The following is a 12,521-nucleotide window of genomic DNA, read 5'->3' on the forward strand; positions in this document are numbered from 1 at the left end:
CTTTGCTAGTCCCACTACCTTTCTGTGACTTTAGGTAAGTTGTTGACTCTAGAACAGTTTCCTTATCTAAAAACATGACTTCTAAATCATATAGGTGTTAATAGTCATAGCAGTTGTGTATATGTATCTCTTTTCCCAAATAAATACGTTGTCACTGATCTTAGCATTAATGACTGAATAATGACTGTTTTAAAAACGCATCTTTGCCAGTATAACATTTTGTCAACTTGTTGAAAAACAGACTCATGGAAAAGATTTTCAAGAAATCAAGATTCTGTTTTTGACATTTATTGACCAGGTTGTTGATCCTTTTTCTGGGCCACTGTTTTTTCTAATTTCCAAGTCCTGTAAGTTATATAAAGGGTCACATCTCAAAATATTTAACAATCATATTTAACTGTCAAACACTTGAAATTATTTCCAGAAAATAAACTACTGGTTTGTGTGTTACTCATGGGCTTTTTAAAAACATAGACCCCCGAAATCAATCTTTGGGGGCCAAGCCCAATAACCTATTATTTTTATAAAGTCATGCAGATTATTCTGATGTGCAGTCCCTATGTGGGAAACATTGGTTGACCTGAATTTAAATAACTTTTCCAAGGATATATGCCTCAGGATAATCTTTGATGACTCTTAAAAATGCAAATTTTGTAGCTCCACCTAGTAACTTTTGATGAAGGATCTTTATTCACTCAAAAGGAAAAGAGCCACTCACCTAAATGTTGGAGACAATATATTTCATCTTCATTTGAAGTTCAAGCTGTCTATCTAATTAGCTAGTTTCTTAGGCAGTAGTGTTGAGAAGAATGAGATCAGTGGTTTCTGGGCCTGTTGCTGTCATTCAGCTTACACGGATTCTAGGAGAGACGAGGAGAGAAAGGACAGATAGCAGTTTTCACCGTTACTGAAGAAAGATGAAAATGTACGCTATACAAAATAATGGGTAAGCACTAAGAGTATTACTTGAGGGAATATAGTAAGTATGCAGTGCATGTATCCGTGTTAGGTGTGATTCTACGTGTTTTACCAGATTGTCCCATGGAAGCCCCAGAACAGCCCAGTGGGTAGGTATTGTTAATGCCATTTTACAAATGAAGAAACTGAGGCACAGAAAGCTTAAATAACTTGCGAAAAAATATAACTGATAAGAGGTGGAGCTAAGATTTGAACCCAGGCCACTCGGTTCAAAGTGTATTCCTTTAAATACTATCCTAAAGTATGTATTACACAGAATACAAGCAGTGTATCCACTGCTCTCTAAAATACATGAAGAATTTTCCCCCCAGAAATTAGATTTATTTTCTCCAGCAGTTGGATTTCAAATTCTGATTTTCACAATCTCTCGAAATAAAAGAAATTAACTTCCTGTCTTAATTTTTTGGCTTTACCAAAAAGCATTTTTCTTTATTCAAAGTGTTTTGTACTAGAATAAAAGGATTTGCATAAAATAACTTTACAGTTAAAGCTTATTAAGTCTAGTCAAAACTCATTGCAAAGACTTTTTTTTCTTTTTACTTTTGCGAGATATTCAGTTATTTAACCAACATATATCATTTAACAGTTTATCCAGGCACCTCACTGACACTGGAAAAAAAGATGGAAAAGGCATCATTTCCAGTATTCAAGGAGCCCACTTGGATGGAAAAAAAAAAGGTACAAAAGGCTGCACCTAATTATGCTTTGGGAAAAAGAAGGCCTTTGTGTGGAAGGTTATATATAAACCAGGTTGTTGACAGATGAAGAGTTCATCAAGTGCGGGACGAAAGGGTAGTGAGCTGTAGGTTAGGCTAAGGTTCAAGGACCTTGAATGCAGGTTCGGGGAGCGGTGACCGTAAATGCACCTGAGCTTGGTTTAGAGCGCCTGGAGCACAGCGACGGGCGCAAAGCTAGAAAACAAAGTTGGGCCTGATTGTGGAGTGCTTCCTAATGAGAAAAGGAGCTGCAAGCTCCACAGTCAACAGTTCGAGGAACTGCAGCGACCAGACACACGCCCACGAAAACAGGCCTCTGGGTTTGTGCGTCGGTGGTGACTTGTATCCTTACTGAGAATAGGTTCTATGGCCTAATGAGGGCAGAAATGAGTAGATGTGAGTTTATTGGGAGTATACTTGGTCTTGAAAGAGAAAAGAGATAAAGGTGGTTTCTGGTTTTATTTCCGAAGCAAATGGAAAATAGAAGATGAGGAAGAGCACAGTCACCTGAGGGAAGAAGGGGAAGCATGACCACCCTAAATCCCGCATGATGGGGAGCGTTTTATTGATGCTAAACAAGTATGTATGTGCTTATTAACATACAGTATTTTAAAGTTCATATTTGGGAACAAGATGGGTAAGTTTTGGCAAAAACGAGCTTGTGCAGCGTTAATCCATTTACTTCAATCTGGCATTCATCGTATTATTTGCCGGACTTGCTTCCGCCTGGGTGGCATATCTGTCGGGTTCTGAATCCGCTCCAGGTACCACAGTGCTTGCTGAACTGTGGACATGGCCGCAGTGTGCCCCGCAGCCGCTAGCTGCCTGTCACTGGAGAGCCTTCCCAAGAGTGCGGACAATAAAGCAGGACTGGGAAGTACTGACTAGTAAGAGAGGCTCTGACAAACTGAAGGTCTCTGCCCAGGCGGGGAAGCGGCCTCATTTCACCGTTTAGGTGGGCTTCGTTCTCCGTGCTCTTGAGGACTTGGAAAGGACAGGACTGCCTGCAATCACGGCGTTCAAGGAGAAGTAGTGTAAATGTTTCCTGAGCGCCTTCCTCGGGGCATCTTCAGGGTTCTGGAGCAGAAACCGCTGCCGCATCTGCACCCCCGACCTTATGGCTCTGCCGGGAGGCTGCCCCACCCCCACTCCCGGGCGAGGCGGCGGACGCCAGGGGACCGCTCCGGAAGCCGCCCGGCCCGCGCGCCCTGAGCGTCCGGTTGCCCCGGAGACGCCGCGGCCCTGCGCTCCGCAGTTGCTGGGCGGGTGGCGGCCGGCGCACAGCGACCTCAGCCGAGTCGGGCCGCTCCGGCCTGCGCGAGACGGCGTCGCGGGCGCCCCCCGGTCCGCGCCGTAAGTGGGGGTGCTGTCGGCGGGCGGGGGACTGAGGGAGAGAGGACTGGGGTCTGTATGCACGCTCCCATATAAGGGAAAGTTCTTGAGGGCAGGGGAGCGTCCCCGTCCGGTAGCCTCCGGAGGGACAGGCAGGGTGGGGGCGAGGGCTAGAGGTGACGGGGTGCTCCCGCCGGCCGCACGCCCCACCCGCTGCGGCTCCCTAGGGGCTAGAGGGAGGTGCGGCCCTGAGGAGGCGAGCTGCCGCGGGAGGGCGGCAGGTGGGTTGCGGCTGCGGTGGTGGCAGAGGGGGCCCCGGGCGCGCACCTGCGCCCTGGGAGACCCGTGTGTGGCCGAGAAGCTGGACTGCCTTTGAAGAGTCGAGACCGCTTTGGAGGCCTGGAAGTAAAGTGGACTATGCCAAGCTTCCAGATACGTGTACATACGAAATGTGATGTTTTAAACAAAATTCGCTTCTTGGATTATATAAATTATACGATCTTCTGGTTTCCTGGGGATGCTTTTAATTAACCTGATTGTACTATCACCAAGACGTTGATTAACAGGTGTGTGTATTTTTGCAGTTCTGTAATTCAGTGTTATGTTCGTAAGACAGGTGCAGAATGCGTTTGCAGCCCATTTTCCTGATCAGTTCTATTGAATATGAATACTAGAAGTTTGGGTGCATTGGAAATAACAATAAACCGCAGAGCACATTGTGACTTTAAGCCTGCAGAATTGAACTGGGCTGCCCGGTCTTGAAAATATCTCCTTGCTTCCCTCATTCCTAACACCACTGTTCACACCAGTTTCCTATAAACTTAAGATTAGGAAATTAGTATTTTTTTCATCCCATTACTCTCCCTTTCTTAATTTTGTTTTTCTTCCCCCAGTGCATTCCATAGGCTTGCTTGAGCCCTCAGGACCTGTTTTGTGATGCAGTCATGGAAAATAATCTGCCTCCCAGTGTTTTCTCTGTTTCTGTGGGCATCATTTCCGTCAGACTAAGGAAATTAAACAGGAAAATTTCAAAGAATTTAATGATCCACTCACGTATCTTATCTACTCTAATAATCTTGCTATATCTACCAATGGGCCCAAGTCTATATCTGTTTTTGCCTTTGTACACAGAACTTAATTAACAGTCAAGTATTCAGTAAATTTTGAAGTCAGGAGGCCCCATAGCCAAGAGATATGTAAATTCAGATGAAGGTCACTGATGATATGAAAAATATTTTCAACCAGTTTCATCTATTCCCTGTCAGTGGCTATATCACTGCTTGATCTTGATTTCCTGCGCAGGTGCTGTATTAACAATCAAAATGTGATTATTTCCTTCACTTAAAACAGAAAATTATTTTACGTATTTAGCAGAAAGGTTAGAGAATAAAATTATGGTAGGACTTCAACAGGTTGAGCACCTGCCGGGTGCCAGCCGGTGGGCTAAGAATGCAAGTCAGGTGTAATGAATAAAGTGTAAAAAAGGAGCGAGAGGAGTTGTGAGCATAGGATGTGTGCAGAGAAAGAGCTTGGCTTTGGGGATTGGGGGAGGATAAAAGAAAGGACATTTGAGTTGAACTGCAAAAGATGAGGATTTCAGAGTCAGACCTTCCCAGCAGTGGCATAAGCAGAGACAGATCTGAAAGTGTTTGGGGAGGAATTTGAGAAGCGATGTGGGAAAGGTCCATTGGGACCAGAGTGTAAAGGACTGTAATCTGAACTTTATTCTGTGGCATCAGAGGCCATGAGACATTTTTGAGGAAGGACAATATCTGAGAAAGATGTTTTTGGTGTAACAGAAGTAAATATGCAGAAAAAAGTGAGTTAAGACACTTCAGTCCCACCATATGTAGGTTTTTTTAAATAGCTTGATTTTGATATAAGAATTTCAAACTTGCAAGAAAAGTGCTATGAACTCCCATACATCTACATTCATTAATTGTGCTCCATTTGTTTTATCATTTCCTTTCTCTCTTCATGTATAACTACATGTATGTTAATTTTTCTGTACCTTTTGAGAGTAAGTTACAGACATCATGTGCCTCTACCCTTAAGTAGTTCAGTGTATATTTCCTAAGAACGAGGACATTTTCTTACATGACCACAGGACGGATTACCAAAAATCAGGAAATTTAGTACCTCATCCACAGTCAATAGATTTCACCAATTATCCCAGTGTTACTATTCAGTTATCCCAATCTTAAATTCAATTTAGGATCACACATTACATTTCATTTTCATATCTTTTTATTCTCCTTCTTTCTGGAACAGTACCTTGACCTTTGTCTTTTATGACTTTACCATTTAAAAAAAAAAACACACAGGCCAGTTATTTGTAGGATGCCAACGTTTTGCCTACTTTTTTCTCATGATTTGATTCAAGTTTTGCATTTCGGGCAACAGTACCACTGAAGAGATGCTGGGTCCTTCTCAGTAGCACACTTGCCTTTTCTAGAAATTTCATGTAAATGGAATCATACAATATGTGTGTGAAGGGGGAATTGTCTGGTTTCTTTCACATGGCCTATGTTTTCAGTTGTGTTTTTTTATGCTTATCACGTAATAGCATGTACCAGTGCTTTCCTTTTAATGCTGAACAAGTATTTCCTTGCACGGGTTTTCATTCATCAGTTAATGGACATTTAGTTTGTTTTCAGTTGAAGTTCTTACGAATAATGGTACTATACACACTTGCGTGCATGTCTTTGTATAAGCATATATTTTTATTTTTCCTGGGTAGACACCAAAGAGTGGAATTGCTTTTTATATTTAACCTTTATGTTAAATTTATGTTTAAGATATTACCTGTTTTTCCCCAGTGGGCTGTGCCACTTAACATTCCCACCATTCATGTGTGAGAGTTCCAGTTTCTATACATCCTTATCAATCCTTGATACTGTCAGTCTTTCGGATTTTACCCATTCTGGTGTGTGTGTAGTGGTATCTTATTTTGGTTTTAATTTACATTTCCTAATGACTAATAGCATCCTTTCATGTGCTTATGAGACAATTTGTATATCTTCTTTCGTGGAATGTCTCTTCAAACCTTTTGTCCATTTCTGGGGTGACTGTCTCAGTTGGTAGAGCATGTGACTCTTGATCTTGGGGTTTTAAGTTTGAGTCCCATGTTGGGGGTAGAGTTTACTTGAAAAAAATCTTTAGTCCATTTTTAACTTGGGTTATCTGGCTGCCTGTTGAATTATAAGAGTGCTTTATGTATTGTGTATACAAATCCTCCTAATCTAATATTTCCTTCAGTCTATGGCTTGTTTTTTCATTTTCTTAATAAAGCAGTTTTTGTGAAGAGCAAAAGATTAAAATTTTGATGAATTCAATTTTATCAGTTTTTTTCTTTTATCATGCTTTTAGCGTCAGATCTTAGAAATTTTTGCCTGCCTTAAGGTCAGAAAGATTTTTCTCCTATATTTTTACTAGAAGTCACTAGTAGTTGTGGCTCTTACATTTTGGTCTGTGATCCATTTTGAATTAATTTTGGTATATTGTGTAGGTATCTAAGTTTTTTTGTTTTTATTTTTATTTTGTTACATATGGACACCACTTGTCCTACCATCATTTGTTGAAAACATTCTGTCTTCGTTGAATTGCCATGGCATCTTTGTCGAAATCAATTGGCTATAAATAAAAAGAGTTATTTCTTGATGTTCTACTCTATTTCACTGGTATATATGTCTGTCTTTATGCCAATACCATATTCATTTGATTTACTCTAACTTTATGGTAAAATCTGAAGTCAGATATTGTAAGTCTTCCCAGTTTGTTTTTATTCCAGGTTGCTTTGGCGGTTCTGGGTACTGTGCATTTACATATCAATCTTAGGTTCATTTTGTCAATTTTTTAAAAAGATTTTATTTCTTTATTTGACAGGGAGACAGTCAGCGAGAGAGGGAACACAAGCAGGGGGAGTGGGAGAGGAAGAAGCAGGCTTCCCAGCAGAGCAGGGAGCCAGATGAGGGGCTCGATCCCAGGACCCCCAGATCATGACCTGAGCCGAAGGCAGATGCTTAACGACTGAGCCACCCAGGTGCCCCCATTTTGTCAATTTTTACCCCCAAAAAAGTCTATTGGGATTTTTATAGAGATTGAATTTAATCTGTCAGTGAATTTATGGGGAACAGATAACTTACCGAGTTTTACAATCCATGATCATGACATTTCTCTCCTTTTATTTATCTCTTCTTTAATTTCATGAGAAATATTTTTAATTTTCAGTGTATAGGTCTTACACTTCACTTGTTAAATTCATTTCTAAATATTTTATTCTTTTGTTGTTGTGAGTAGAATTGTTTTCGTTTCATCTTCAAATTGTTGCTAGTGCTTAGAAATACAATTTATTATTGTATATTGATCGTGTATACTACTACATTGCAGACTTGTTCATTAGTTCCAGTTGTTTTTTTATAGACTCATTAGGATTTTTTATATATGGTATCATGGCATTTCTGAATAATGGCAGCATTACTTTCCATTTCCAATCTATATAACTTTAATTTCTTTTTCTTGCTTTATTGCAACAGAAGAACTTCCAATAACATGTTAAATAGAAGTGGTAAAAGCAAAATTGTTTTCCCAGCCTTAGGGGGAAAGCATTGTCTTTCACCCTTAAGCAGGTTAACTTCATTTTATTTTTTATTTTTATTGAGATTTTTATCATGAATGAGTTTTGGCTTTTGTCAAATGCTTTTTTTATGTCTATTGAAATGGTCATGTGGTTTTGTCTTTTATGCTGTTATTATGGTGTTACACATTATTGATTTTCAGATATTAAACCAACCTTGGATTCTTGAAATAAATTCCACATAGTCATGGCATATAATCCTTTTCATATGTGTCTGGATTTGGTTTGCCAATTATATTGTTGGGGATTCTTGTGTCTATATTCATGAAAATAGCAATCTGTAGTTTTCTGGTAATCTCTTAGCCTGACTGCATATCAAGGTAATATTGGCCTTATGGATTGAGTTAGAAAATGTTTCCTCCTCTTCTATTTTTAGGACTAGTTTGTGAAGAATTGGTATCAGTTCTTTTTTGACTGTTTGGTAGAATTCACCTATGAAGCCATCTGACCCTTTTCTTTGTGGGCATATTTTTTATTTTTATTCAGTTTCTTCATTTATTATGGACCTGGTCAGATTTTCTTTTTCTTGAGTCGGTTTTAATATTTTGTCTTTTTAAGCATTTGTTCAACCATGTTGTCTAATTTGGCTGCATAAAACCGTTTGTATTTTTCTGTTAACCATTTTTAATTTCTGTAGGTAATTGTATTTGAGTAATTTTTCTTTTTTTCTTAGTCTAAAGGTTCATCAGTTTTGTTGATCTTTTTGAAGAACCAGCTTTCTGTTTTATTGATTTTTTTTTGTTGTTTTCTCTGATGAGGAGTCAGTCATTAGGCATATTGTTCTCTTGTATGTGAATGGATCTCTCTCACTATTTTCAAGATATTCTCTTTATCTTTGGTTTTTAACAGTTTGGCTATGATGTATCTAGAACTGGATCTCCTAATGTTTATCCTACTTGGGATTCATTTAGCTCTTGAATCTGTAGATTAGTGTTTTCCATTAAACTTGGAACATTTGGGGCCATTATTTCTTTCAATATTTTTTTTCTTCCCCTTTTTCTCACTTCTTTTTCTGGGAATGTCATTACGTTTATGTTGGTACTATTTATTTTGTACCACAGGCCTCTGAGGCTCTGTTCATCTTCAGTTTTTTTTCTGTCTTGCATACTAGTCTTTTTCTATTAATCTGTATTCAGATTCATTGATTCTTTCTTCTGCTGTCTCAAATCTGCTGTTGAGCCCACCTAGTGAATTTTTCATTTCAGTTGTACTTTTCGACTCTAAAATTTCCATTTGATTCTTTTTTTTTTTTACTTCTCTTTTGTTGTTGTTGTTGAGATTTCCTATTTATTAAGTCAGTGTTGTATTTTTCTTTAATTCTTTAAATTATATTGCTTTAATTATTTGAACATATTTATAATTTTTGCTTTAAAGTCTTCGTCAGCTAATAAAATAGCTGGATCCATACAGAATCCATTTATATTGCCTTTTTTTCCCCCTGAGTAGCCAGCATACTTTCTTTTTTCTTACCATTGTCTCATAATTTTTTAAATTGAAAACTGGACACTTTAGATAATATATCTATACTGGATTCCAGTTTTCTCCTGAGGGCTTTTTTTGTGGGTTCATTTTGTTTTTGTTTTTGCAACCTGCCTGTATTCCAGAATCTATCTCATTTCAAGTATGTGAATGTTGATGTCTGTGTTCAGTTTTTTATTTTTTTAGCCTGGCTCACTAGGACTCACTGTTGTCTGCATAGTTTAGTGGTCACCAATAATTTGGGCAGTGGTGGTACTTAAATAACTCTAGCCATAGTCTTTCACCCTCTTCCAGTGGATCAGTGTGTGCGTTGGAGAGTGCATTCATAGTCCAGTCAGTCCTCAAATCTTCCTCAGCTTTAACTTCCCTCAAGGCCCTCCCTTATCTTCCCTGTGCATTCCTCATAGTTTCCCAGTTAGCCAGAGATATGTAAAGCCAACCTAACCCTTCTATGTTTCTTTCATTTCCATGATCTTCCCATAAATTTTTGGCTAGTCTGCAGCTCACCTCTACTGGAACCACATCCTTAGGCTTGCAACGCTGTGGGGGTTTTCCCCATTTGTTTCCTACTGAATTCATAAGAATTTTACTGACAGTATTGTCATAGGTTTTCAACCTGTCACAGTTTTGAGCCATGTCAAGCACATTTTCTCTTGGACTAAGGCTTCTGTTTCATGGCCAGTTCACAGTGATAGAACTGCTGTACCTGCTGACCTGGGGGATGGGGGTAGAGGAAGAATGGCAGCAGAATCTGGTAAGAAGCCACAGACTCCCATTGTCCTTAAGTGGAATTCTAACTTATCATGAATAAATACTTCTCAATTTGTTTTTTGCCTTTGGTTAATTTCCAGAGTTAATTGTTATGGGTTGTTTTTGGTTTTGGTTTTAGGTTTTCTTTTTTGTTTGTTTGTTTGTTTTTAATTTTTGCCTGGTCTTGTGTTTTAGGAAGAGGATTCACCAACCTCTTTACTCCATAGTAGTCAAAGTCTGACCCCTGTTGCTTTTTCATGGGATTTTTAAAAAGCACAAAAAACAAACTATTTCTTATACAGAAACCACTCTAAATTCTCAATCTCTAATTAGATAAATTTTTGTAAACTCTGTTTTTCTAGAAAATTATCCATTTCATCTAAGTTTTCAGATTTATCTTTATAGATGCCTGCAAGTAGCCTCATGATTTAAGAAAATTGTTCTCTTTCGATGATTATTACTTCTTGTCGTTCCTTATTTTGTATATTCATTCTTTCTCCCTTTTTTCTTAGGCCAGTTATAGGTTAGTCTGTTTTAATTTTTTTAAGGAGCTAGGATTTGGGTTTATTAATAAGATGTATTATTTTTGTATTCTCTATTAATTTCTGCTTCAATTTCATTGTTTCTTGTGCTTTCTTTTGGTTTATTTTATCGTTCTTTTTTTTAGATTATTGAATTTAATTTGTTATTTTTACTCTTTTTTCTTCTATATTGTTTTGATCTCTGGATTTTTTTCTCCTAATTTCTATATGTCAGGGTATCTCAACCATGGCATTATGAACATTTTGGATAGATAATTCTTTATTGTGGGGTTCTATCCTGTGCATTGAGGGGTATTTAGCAGCATCCCTGGCCTCTGCATCTCGTAACAATCAAAATATCTCCAGACATTGAAAAATTCCCCTGGGGGCCAAAATCACCCCCAGTTGAGAAACCCTGCTTTAAATGTATCTCATTGATTTGATACATAGTATTTTCATTATTATTATTTTTAATTCCATTATTTCAGTTTGTATTTCACCCTTTACCCAACAAGTATTTAACTGAAGCCTTTTTTAGTTTCTAGGTAGAAAGTCTTTTTTTATTATATATATATAAGTATATATAATATAAATATATATAAATAATATATGTATATTTATGTATATTATTATATGTATATGTATAATGTATGTGTATTATTTATATGATATATATTTTAATACAAATAATAATTTTAATAGTTATACATTTATGTTTATATATAATTTATATATAAGTAATAATAATTTATATTTAAATTGTTCTAATTTCTAGTTTGATAGTTTGTGATCAGAATGTTTTTATAATAATTCTAGTTTATGAAACTTTCTAATGTTTTCTTTGTAACCTAATATATAGTCATTTTTAATAAATATTCCATGTGTGCTTGAGAAGAAGGTATATTTTAGATTATCAGAGTATAAAATTCAATGTATCTCTCTCTTAAAGGTCTACCTTATTGGTTACGTTGTTTAGGTCTTCTACATAGTTACATATCTTGTGTTCATTTCCTTGCTTTTTCCTGAGAGTGATGTGTTTAAGTTTCATTATTAATGTGTTTCTGTACATGTCTTATTGCATGTCCTAAAGCTTCTGCTTTATAACAGTATTTGCTATGTTATTTGGGGCTCTTATATCTTCATTGTGAATTGTGGCTTTAGCATTAAAAATACTCCCCTTTTGTTGTATTTAATGCTTTTTTAGTTTTAATTCTACTTCATCAGATAGCAGGATCACAAATCTCCTTTCTTAATGTTTCCATTTGTCCTGAATACCTTTGCTTGTCTTTTTATTTTTAACCTTTCTGAGCCACTTTAGATGTGTCTCTTGCATAGAGCTTATACTTGGATCTTGCTTTGTGAGCCAAATTGAAAATCTTTTTCATTTAATAAATGAGTAAGCCCACTCATATTTATTGATAACACTGATATTAGTCTTTACTCTGTCATATTATTTTATATTATAATTTTTATGTGTACAATGTTAATCTGTGTTTCTTTCTCTAAGTATTGTGTTTGATTTTTATTTCTCACATTTCTTTGGGTATTTTCTTAATGCTCTTAGTCCCTGCTTTCTTATTTAACCTTTTATTCTGTGGTTTGTCTGTTTTTAATGGTATATTTTACTCCTCCATCTATTCAGTTATCAATGAGTTAATCTGCTTCTTTCTCTTTCCGTTTCTTAAACGTATTTTTAATTGCATTACTTTCTACACTGTCAGCACTTCTGACATTTATATGTTATTCTTCCACCCTCGTCCCCACCTTTGCTGTAGTCTTCAATTAAATATATTAAATGCTTACTATAAATCTCTTCCTGAAGTTTTCCCAATCAGCTCTTGGTTGGGTGAGTTATCCTCTTGTAGATTCTTTGAGAAAGTTCATGAATACAGTATTCCTGGAGGGCCTGAATATTTTAAACTGTATCTATAACTTTGCTACTTGAGAGACAGCTTGGTTGAGTGTAAAATCCTGGCTTTCACTTTCTTCTCTTGAATTTCTTCAAAAGGCTGCTATATTTTTATGTTGCGTGGTGTGTTCTCTTGAAAGTCCAATGTCACTCTCATTCTAGACTTCAGTTTAGTCTTTATGTTTGCAGGCTATGAGAGA

The 12,521-nt window shown here is 37.2% G+C and overlaps 1 protein-coding gene across 5 annotated transcripts in view; it reads left to right on the forward strand.

Annotated features, from left to right (window-relative positions):
• Positions 1-1,467: 1,467 nt before the first annotated feature.
• The window catches only part of CDKL4 (cyclin dependent kinase like 4), a 62,469-nt gene continuing 51,415 nt past the window's right edge, over positions 1,468-12,521 (forward strand). For 2 of the 5 annotated variants that reach the window (XM_045809025.2, XM_045809026.2), the window contains exon 1: positions 1,666-3,047. The gene's annotated coding sequence lies outside the window, so the exon portion shown is untranslated. The other 3 variants (XM_087863717.1, XM_045809023.2, XM_045809027.2) reach the window with 3 other exon arrangements.

The sequence above is a fragment of the Ursus americanus genome, chromosome 7, assembly GCF_024610735.1.
Source record: "Ursus americanus isolate L20-20 chromosome 7, mUrsAme1.1.p, whole genome shotgun sequence".
In the NCBI taxonomy this organism is placed as follows: domain Eukaryota; kingdom Metazoa; phylum Chordata; class Mammalia; order Carnivora; family Ursidae; genus Ursus; species Ursus americanus.